This window comes from Xenopus laevis, chromosome 3L (genome assembly GCF_017654675.1).
Source record: "Xenopus laevis strain J_2021 chromosome 3L, Xenopus_laevis_v10.1, whole genome shotgun sequence".
NCBI lineage: Eukaryota > Metazoa > Chordata > Amphibia > Anura > Pipidae > Xenopus > Xenopus laevis.
Window position 1 is genome coordinate 100,285,115 of NC_054375.1, and position 10,346 is coordinate 100,295,460.

Here is a 10,346-nt window from a genome sequence, read left to right on the forward strand (position 1 = left end):
AATGGAACCAGCTGGGTGTCCTCCTCCTCCTCCTCGTTGTATATCCTGGGAGATGCACCAGCCAATCATCTCCTTCTCAAGCGACCAGCTGTTTCTCGCTGGGAAAAAACTTACTCAACTTCAACTTTCATGAACCTACGCTCGGGAAGTTTCTTAATGGAGCTGGGTTTGGTCTTCCACAGCGTGTGGGAGATGTGTGTGTGGAGCCCGTGCCACTATATTCCGCCCACTACTTCTGCAATGTTGCTTTGTTAATGGGCCACTGAGGCCTGGCCGTTGTGTTTGCTTATACAGCTCCTCCTAACCGTTATCTAATGACCTCTAATTATCACTATGTTGTCATTTTGTGTATGGCAGGGGGTGTTGTGGGACAGTCGCAGGAATGAAAATAGGAGAAACGCCCAATTACACTTGGTGACCTGTGTCCTTCCAGAAATGCTTGCTGTGTATTCTTTAATTGCTGTGTATTCTTTAATTGCTGTCTATGTTTTATCATGTCTTATCAGCTTTGTCTATACTGGTACTTTGGGGGAATATCTGTTGGGCAATCTTGAAAATTCCGTGGGGTAGAATGCACCTGCAGGTCTGGACTGAGAATCAAAACAGGCCCTGGCATTTCAGGTACCCAGAGGCCCCAACAGGTCACACAGAGGAGCAAACAGCCCCCCACCAGCCCACTAAATACTGACTGTCTATGCCATCTAACAGCAGCCTCTCTGGCATTTGCCAGAACCCACAGATTGACAGTCTGGGCCTGATTCCAAGGACTGTTGTAAGATCCAGTCATTGGCCCCTGGCCAACAGCCCTGTACCCCTCACCACCACCCCCTCCACTATCAGATTTACTCAAGAATTATCTGGCAGTGGCAGGTGAGATTTTTTTTTTTTATTAAGGAACATTTTTATCTATTATTATATAGGCAACCGAGGGCCTCCCTCCTAAAGCTTCTCACCTGGACACAGTCCCTCAAGTGCCTATATGGTAAATACGGCCCTGCTTGCACCCTAGACACATACCACTTCTGCCTACTCCTTGTTCTGGCCCTGCAGCCTGATTTGGCCCAGTTCATGGCTGGTCAAATTGGGCAGAGATGCACAGGCCCAGATTTGTGGGGAGGCCAAAAAGGCCAGGGCCTAGGGTGGCACAATTTTAGGGGCATTTTGCTGCCCAGTCCCATCTACTCCATAATTTCTGCACACACTAAAGACTACTTGGAGCAGATTTTTTTAAAAAATGGTTTGTCCGTATTATTCTATGAGCAGCATTTTTTAATATAAATATTTTTTCAATGCAGAATCAAAACAAGTTGTTAGGTAAGTGACTTGGCGGAGCAATATTCCCTCAAGAAAATCAGATCCTACTGCTTCTAAGGGCAGTTAGCAGTTGCACCTAAAGCTGACTTAAAGTTCTGCTTGTTTGGTTTTGCCTCCAGGCTGGAGGCAAAACCAAACTGGGCCACATTATGATCCAATAGATGAGCTGGAGGCTCCAGCTCATCTATCAGATCATAATGTGGGCCTGTGCACGGCTGTCATAATAAGAGGCATCATCAACATGCTGTTGCAGTCCTCACAAAACAGGGTTTTCAAAACTGCCTGTTAGATATTTGTTGGGGAGGCAGATGAACCAGGGGCGCGACACCAATGTGGCGAGTTGAGAATCACACCCTTAAGCGGAAGGGTCAGGATCACCCCTCAGGTGAACAGAACCAATATGTGGGCAGATATGCTGAATCTGATTTTTTTTTTGTAAGCAACCTTTCTGAAAGAATTTGCATATAAAAAGTAGAGGTGTATGAGGCATTGGCAGCAGATCTCACAGATCAGATACAGCATTGCTGTACACTGATATTGGAATGACCGTTTTATGCAGGATAATACAGCAACTTTCACTCTGGGCTTATCAATTGTAAATCTCGATTTGTCCCAGGCTCCAAAACATTTTAACATTTAACAAAGCTTTATGTATTGGAAACATTCTGTGTAAAGGTGCATATAATTATCAACACTACATAAATACTGTATAATAACAGTTGCATAGTTATTGTTTTAGCACAAGAATATCTCAGAATTATTATGAAATTCAGTGTGGCTACAGCACAAAAATGTCAGATAAGCAGCCTGACCAGCTAATTCCACCCATGCCTCGAGAATCTAAAAAATTCCTTCCCTCCTCCACATGGATCCTCCCAAAATCAATTTCTTGGACAGCTCTTTAGGAGAGAGTGAGAGAAATATAAAAACAGCCATCATCAATTAATTACAGCTGCCTATCGCCATAGAGTGACAGCACAGAGAGTAAATGTAAAAAAGTACACTTACTCGCAACAGGAAATTGGAATGTCTAGCTTTACAACAGTTAGTAGGCATATGCAACTTGTTGCTAAAACATTGATTCCCTCTGTTAGTGTTGTCCTTCTACATCTCGAGTATAGATACTTGTGCTGGTGGAACTGCATACTAGTATAGTGGCTGCTGTGGATATGCTGTGTATATTGCTTCATAAAAATTGTGAAAGATTTTACACTGCACTGCTAGTTCATTTTGTTTTTACAGATTATTTGCCAATATGTATTTATCACCAGAATTATTAATCTGCCAAACTCTGGCTTTCAAGCTTCCAGCAAATATCAGTTACTGTGTGTGTTATAGCCGGTAAGTTATATTGGTGCTGGGGATAGGGAATTTTGAGTGCCATTTTGATCCATTTTTATATTAGGCAAGAGCAGGGCGCCATGGGGAGCTACTGGAGTCAAGGGACCCATGGCAGATGGGGACTCTGTGATCGATAGTTGAATTTTCGGGACACAGAAGGGGCAGAGCTAGAAGTGCAGTCGGGAGGGGTGGGGTTGAAGGATCATTCTTAGAGTTTTGGCATAATTGGTTAGTGGTCATGGCAGATCCAGTACATGTGAGGGGCATTTTCTTTTCATTGGGGCCCATTTTACTTGTTGGTAGGACCCAGGGCTGGTCCTATCAAATGTGGGGCCCAATTGGGACCATGTTGGCGGGGCCCCTAGACAAAGTGTTGCTGGCTACTGACACACCAAGTATTTAGGAAAATAAGGGCATACAGGCACAAAATAGAAAGGAAAGGGGCAGACAAGGTAACATAATAGGGGCACACAGGGTAAGAGAGAGAGCGAGGAAATAGGAGAGTGGACTGGGCCAATTAGTTTGGGGCTGGGCCGATTCAGCTTGGGAGCAGGCTTGGTTGGATTGGGGGCAGGCAGGGCCTATCAAGGTTGGAGGAAAGCTGGGCCTATGAGAGTTGGGGGCAGGCTAGACCTATGGATTTGGGGATGGGCTGGACTCTCAAAGTTGGGGGCAGGCCAGGCAGCATCATGTGCTGAGGGAAATATTATCTGTGCTGCCCTGTGGTGCGGGGCCCCCCAGAGGTGCGGGGCCCAGTTGGGCCCAATTGGTCCAATTGGCCTAAGGCCGGCCCTGGTAGGACCCATCCCCATGTGTGTTATATTTGGGCCCCTTAGGATGGGGGGAGGGCCCTGCCAACTTAGTAGTATGGAACCCCATCATTACTGCCTTTGGCAGGAAGTGGTGCTACTATTTGTTAGCATGAGTACAAAAATAACAAAAAGGTGGTATAAAGGTGACATCTTTATTGGCTAAATGAGATAATCATAGCAAGCTTTCAGAACATTTTACGTAGCCCAGGTACCACTCCATACTGATGCTGCTTTTGCTGAGCTGATGCTCCTAAAGCATGCCCTGCTTTGTTTGGCCTTAAATTATTAAAGGGAATGTCAACTCCCAAAATAATTTTTTGCCTACTAAAAAAAAAGCATAATTCTACGCAACTGTGCACTATATATTAATTACAATTTAAGTAAATCTATTGAAAGCAGTGTTTGTCTGTCCCATTCTATTCTCTGCCCTGATGGCTCAGATTGTTGTAACAATGTAAGACAAGGCAGCTGATTTACCGACCTGTCAACAAAGTAACAACCAGGAGTTAATTAAATGCTTAAAAAAGTTTTAATAAATGTATATTGGAAAGTTGCTTAGAATTATGCTTTCTTTTATTAGGCAAATTTTTATTTTGAGGTTGACTTGCCCTTTAAAAAATATGGCCCCCATTGCAGAAAGATGTGCGATCTGCCACACTTCTTATAAATGGGCCTTGACGGCAGCAAAAATAATCATGTGAAGCTTGCCAAAATGCCCTTCTGAGCACTTTTTTCATTTGCACTCAATATCAACATGTATTTCGATCACCGCAATAATTAGCTACGAAGAGCATTTCTGCAAATGTATTGAGGGGTGGATTTTTTGATGCCAGGTTAATGCCCAAAATAATACCATTAGGTTTCACTTTTTTAGATCTGGCATACGCAACTGAAATGAAAAACTCAGATGGAAAAGAATTTTGTCAAAAAAGTTGTTAAACTCTGCAACACATTTGCATTAACCAATTACACACTTTTATAGATATGTATGATTATGCACATGGTATACAGTGGCATTAGAGTGGGGATCAGAGACGGAACTAGGTTGGGGCGGGCCGTGCAGCCGGCCCCGCCCCCCACCCTCTTCCGTGCGGCGCTACAGCCGCTGCAGTGAGCGTGTGACTTCCGGGGGGCCCTGCGGGGTGCGGGCCCTGGCCCAATTGCACCCCCTGCTCCCCCGGTAGTTACGCCACTGGTGGGGATCTCTGGTGTGTTTCAGTGAGTTATATGTCTACGTTGTAGCTCTAAACTAAATATAAACCACTTCATTTCTTATTTATTAATGCATTTTGTACACAATTGTTGGTTGATCTTTACTCTGAGTAAAGTCAGAGTCAGAGAAAAGTAGAATTTAACAAATAAGAGCTTATTTATAAATACAAGCACAGTGTGCAAAGTGCAATTTTGGGTATCAGTTTTTATGCTTGGCACAATTGCATCCACTTAAAATGAGAGCAACTGCATTTTGACGTGAATTGAACACATTCCCTCTGAATATCTTCAGTGTTGTGATACCATCAATTCAAAATTTGTGGGTTCTTGTTCTCCCCCCCCCGCGGGAAAAAAATGTTGCAATATTTGGTGGGGGTTAATTGGTTAAATCTGGGAGTTAATATGAGTGTAAGGCTGAGAACATTTGGCTGTGTTAGGAAAAGACTTGTAAAACATGTGATGGGAGAGGAAAGAGATGAGTGTGGGAGAGAAGCCAGGGGGTCTGGGAAAGGAAAGAGGAAAAAATGGGGGATGGGAAATTTTAGTGACACAGGAAACTATAGTGTACATTAATGTAATATCCACATGCCAATAACACCCTATTTATACCACCCTACTCCTGTATAATATATGTGCATGTATTATAAACATTTACATAATGCCGTCAATCCAACATCTGCATATAATATATTTACAGCTACAACAGTTGCATAATTAATAAGAGCAGTTATCATATATATAGCTACAACAGTTGTATAATTAAGTTATCATATTTATATATATATATATATATATATATATATATATATATATATATATATATATATATATATGATCTTATTAATTATGCAACTGTTGCAGCTGTAAAGATATTATATGCGGATGCTGGATTGACGGCATGTGAAGAGCCACGAAAGACATTTGACCCCTTTTTTTTTGTTTTTTGCAAGAAACCTTTATGAAGGTCATTAAAACATTATTATAAGACAAAACAGCTTAATTTAGCTGCATAGTTTTGTTATAAAGTTAATTTTGCTACATGTTTACAGATTAAAATAGTGTGATGTTAGAGTACACCAATTTATACAGCCATTTATCTTTGTTTTAATAATGGTCTTAAAATAGCATTTATACACTAATCACATGATTTCTTTGCTATACAATACATCTAAACTGTTTGGCAGTAGTAGGCTCACTAGTATCAGGGGACTGAGTTATTGATATATACAAAGATAATGGCTGGCCATTATATATTGTAGCCCTGCAACTTGCATGCTATTCCCCAAATGGTTGTAAACGTGTGCACATTTTGGCAAATCATGTAAAAATTCTGTCCCAGGTTTTCACTGTATTTGTGTGCAATAATTGTGTGCAGCGTAGATAATGGCATTAGAGTCTAATTCACTTGCTGCAATTTTGTGGCAGCCATGACTGCAGCCTACTAAGGGAACTCTTACAGTACCACCATATCCAGGCTGCATGGAAGTATGCATCTTTGTGAATAACATCACACACGCTAAATTTTAAGTGCATTTTAACAGTATGAATGGATGTGCATTCGTAATTAAGAGTTTTTAGGCTGTGGGCACATAGTTTGAAGGCTCAGCTGCTCTGCGTCAATTTTGCAGGCTGAGAGAAGGAGATCTGCTTCCTGCCCCTGCTCCATTGATTTGAATCCCATCAGCTTGCATGCGCATATACTCTGGAACTGAAGCAAAGGTCAAACCCGAGTTTCCTCCTTTTGGGTATTTGGACTGACCTCAGCTCCGCCGTGTGCGCACATGCAAGCGTATCGTATTCAAATCAATGAAGGTGCAGATTCGATTCTCTTGGCCTGCAAAAAATATGCAGGCTGAGAGCAGCTGAGCCTTCAGCCGGTGTCCCCACAGCCTTAGGCTAGGGCCACACGGGGGCCAAAATCAGCTAGTTGAAATCCGCTGACTGATTTCGGCCATACTTGGGGCAATAGTCTCCTCTCTTCCGTGTTGAAACAGCATAAACAGACTCTGTGGGTTTTCGGCAAAGAACAGTGAGTCTTTGAGCCGGAATTTGCTGAAGTCTGTTCACAAGGAGCAGAAGAGAGAGGAGGCTACTGCCAGTGGTAGGGCTGAAATCAGCCAGCAGTTTTCGTCCCCTGTGTGGCCCTAGCCTTAAAAGGGTTGTTCATCTTCCTAACACTTTTCAGTTGAGTTTTTTTCAGACTGTTCTACAGAAATAAAGACACTTTTCAATTGTTTTCCATTTTTTACAGTTTTTCCAAAATCTATGTTTAAAGTTTAATTTTACGGTCTCTGGTGTTTCAGTCTGGCAGTTCAGTAATTCAGGTGTTGTAACAATTTTGCAACATTTTGTTGATACGTTTCTCAGCAGTATCTGTGGAGTATTCTCAACTATTGTATCAATTCTAACAGCTGCCTTTAATGAAACTCAGGGATTCTACTCAGCAGGGCAAAAATAAGAAATCTTTCAACTAAATGTACCAATTTAGAAAAGTTTAAAGTTGGACGATTAAGCCAAAACAGTGTCAGTATATTTTTAATAAAGTAAAGAAATAACACAAACCATCATATGTAATAAAAGGCACTATGTTTGCCCAGGAGCCCAGTAACCCATAGCAACCAATAGGATGTTTTATTTTAAACAGGTGACCTGTAAATGCTATGTACTGATTGGTTGCTAAAAGTTACTGTTAATGAGCAGCAACCTGACTTCTGGTGGTCCAAGGGTTGACTGCAGTCTCAATTTTAGGACTTCTCTAGCCAACCCCAGTATATTTGGGTCTGTTGTTGGCATGGCTGCATTATTTAGAAAATAGATTTTCTGCTGTTAGTATGCCTTTAAAACATCTTTACACTTGAAATGCCGCTTTCATTCACTAAGTCTTGCCTTTGTTTTTTCAGACCAGAGATCACAGAAAATATCTATCTGCTCTTAACATCTCCTGGCCTCAGCCCACCCATGCGAATAATGAGAAGGATTTAGTGAGCTAGGGCCAAATCAACTGTTAACTGAAGCATGGTTTTGGAAGAGGTTACTGTATTGATTGGGAGCTCTTAAGATGTGTTTCTAAAGGAATATGTGAGAGTAGAGTAGGATAGACTTGTAGTTAACAAAGAGGATGGGAGGGTTGCAGAAATAAAATGATAGGGAGTGGTATCAGCTTATCTAAAAGAAGGGGACACATTTTTTATAAGTGCTCTAAATCCTGAAATATTAATAATGAAGACAATTTTATAGATAACTCTTTTTATATTGTGTTCAAGTAACCGTCAATGGTATAACAATTGGGGAAACATACTTTTCTAGTGGACTTCTTCTTTGTCCACAGGCCACAGACTTAAACTGGTTTACAAGTAGAACCTACAACAAGCAGCCGGTTGCTGCTTCTGTATAAACCCATAGAAAAATGTTATTTAAAAATGCCTCAGTTGAGTTCAACTCTCCTTTTTGCTATAAACCTACAAAGAGGCTAGTTTACACACTCAGTTACTAAATTGCTCAGTTGGCAATAGAAAGAAATTTGCTTTCAATGGTCTACCATAAAATGGAAAATGAAAGGAAAGACCTGATTCATTATATGAGCAATGCCCAATCTTCTTTTGAAGCATGGGTTAGCAAACTTTCCAGATTTGAGATGAGATGCCATTGCATCTACAGTGGTACATCCAGGTGCATTTGCACCCCCAACCCTCTGTAGTTACGCTGCTGATTTCAGCAGGTCAGGGTCTCCTTTGCTGTATTTTTTATTTCATAATGCAGCAAATATTTCAAATGGATGACAGGTCTGGAATGCAGGCAGCACCCCTTACTACAGAGCTATGCTGTTGTAATATGTACAGCATGCAGCTTGGGCATTGTCTTGCTGAAATAAGCAAAGCCTTCCCTAAAAAAGATGTGACATGGATGGCAGCATACACTGCCACCAAATCTGTATATATCAAATATTGTATACTGTATATTGTAAAAGCTACCCATTCCATGTGCAATACGCAGCCTCATACCATCACAGATTCTGGCTTTTGATCTGTATGCTGATGAGCTGAATGGTTCTTTTCCTATTTAGGACATGGTGTCTATGATTTCTAAAAATAATTTTACATTTTTGATTCATAATACCAAAGGGCCATTTTACACTTTGCCTCAATCAATCTAAAACGAGCTTCGCCACAGAGAAGGTGGCAGTGTTACAGTTTCACTTTTACTGTATATATGGTTTATCCTTTGTATGGTAGAGTTGTAGTTTGCATTTGTGATTGCAGCACTGTTCACAGACAGTGGATTTTGGAAGTATTTCTGAGCCCCTGCAGTGGTTTCCACTAGAGAATTGTATCTTTAATGCAGTGTTACCTGATAGCCTAAAGATCATGGCCATCCAATACAGGTAATAGTATCTATTATCCAGAATGCTTGGGACCTGTGGCTTTCCGGATAAGGGATATTTTGGTAATTTGGATAACCAAACCTTAAGTCTAATAAGAATCATTTAAATATTAAATAAACCCAATAGGATTGTTTGCCCACAATATGAATTCATGCAGTTTAGTTACTATCGAGGTCGTGTTTTTATAATTATTGTTGTTATTATTATTATTACTATTGAGAATAAGGGAATTGCTTATACAAATTTTAATTATTTTCTTATAATTTAGTCTATGGGAGATAGGCTTCTGTATGTTGGGGCATATCCTCCATAGAGCTATTGCTTTACATGCTACAGTACAAATGCTACAGACGGTACAAATGTGAGTGCTGTCTCTGATTGGATTTTCTGTCTATTGGCTATATTGTCACAAATTGATATATTTAAGCAATCATACCAACATTCACTGGTTTGTTCAAGAGACTTTTAGCTAGGTGTGATTGGGCTGGCACGGGACACCCGGAAAAAACCAACAACCCAGGCCTGCTCTCTCCTCCAGGAAATGCAGGCACCATTGCTCTCACCCCCAATTGTGGCCACAAGAGGTAAGGAAGGGAAGTAGTATGTGGCAGGGGGACTGGGGAAGGAAGGTGACATTTGTAGGAGCTGGAGCTTGCAACTGGGGTGGCGAGCCACCGGATTGCAGCCCCAGTGGGCTCTGGACACCCAAGTCTGACACTGCTCTTCAGGTTGGTCTCTACTCGCATTTCCAAAATCTCAAAAGTCAAGTTACAGCACAGTCAGGGGCGCTTCGCCAATGAGGCAAGTTGAGGCTTTAATGCTCGGACAGGAGGTAGAGGAGTAGTGAGAGTGGAAGGCAGGCTGCTGACTTAGCAAGTACTGCATGGCACACAGTGAGGGGCTAATCGCATCTAGAAATGCAATGAAATGCAGCCACGCAGTCTCAAATTTACAATCCTGGAAAAAAAGAGTCTTGGTAGAATACCTTTCATTGTCTTATATAGTCTGTGGTGATGAACTAGCAGCTAATGAGTTAACATGCTGCCCTATTCATAGCAGTAGATACCACTGATGCGGCAAAATGAAGATCTGCAATAAAAGCTTCCAACAGTCACGATTAGGGAGGCACTGCTATCCTCACTATCTGATGAAGTATGTTTTGCAATTTAAGTAAATCCCAGTCATGTGATCAATGCTAATGTCAACCTTGGTGATCTCTACATTGGCAGATTCCACCAGTGGAGAAGACACCAATACCACTCTAAAGCTTCCATGGAGGCTGTTGA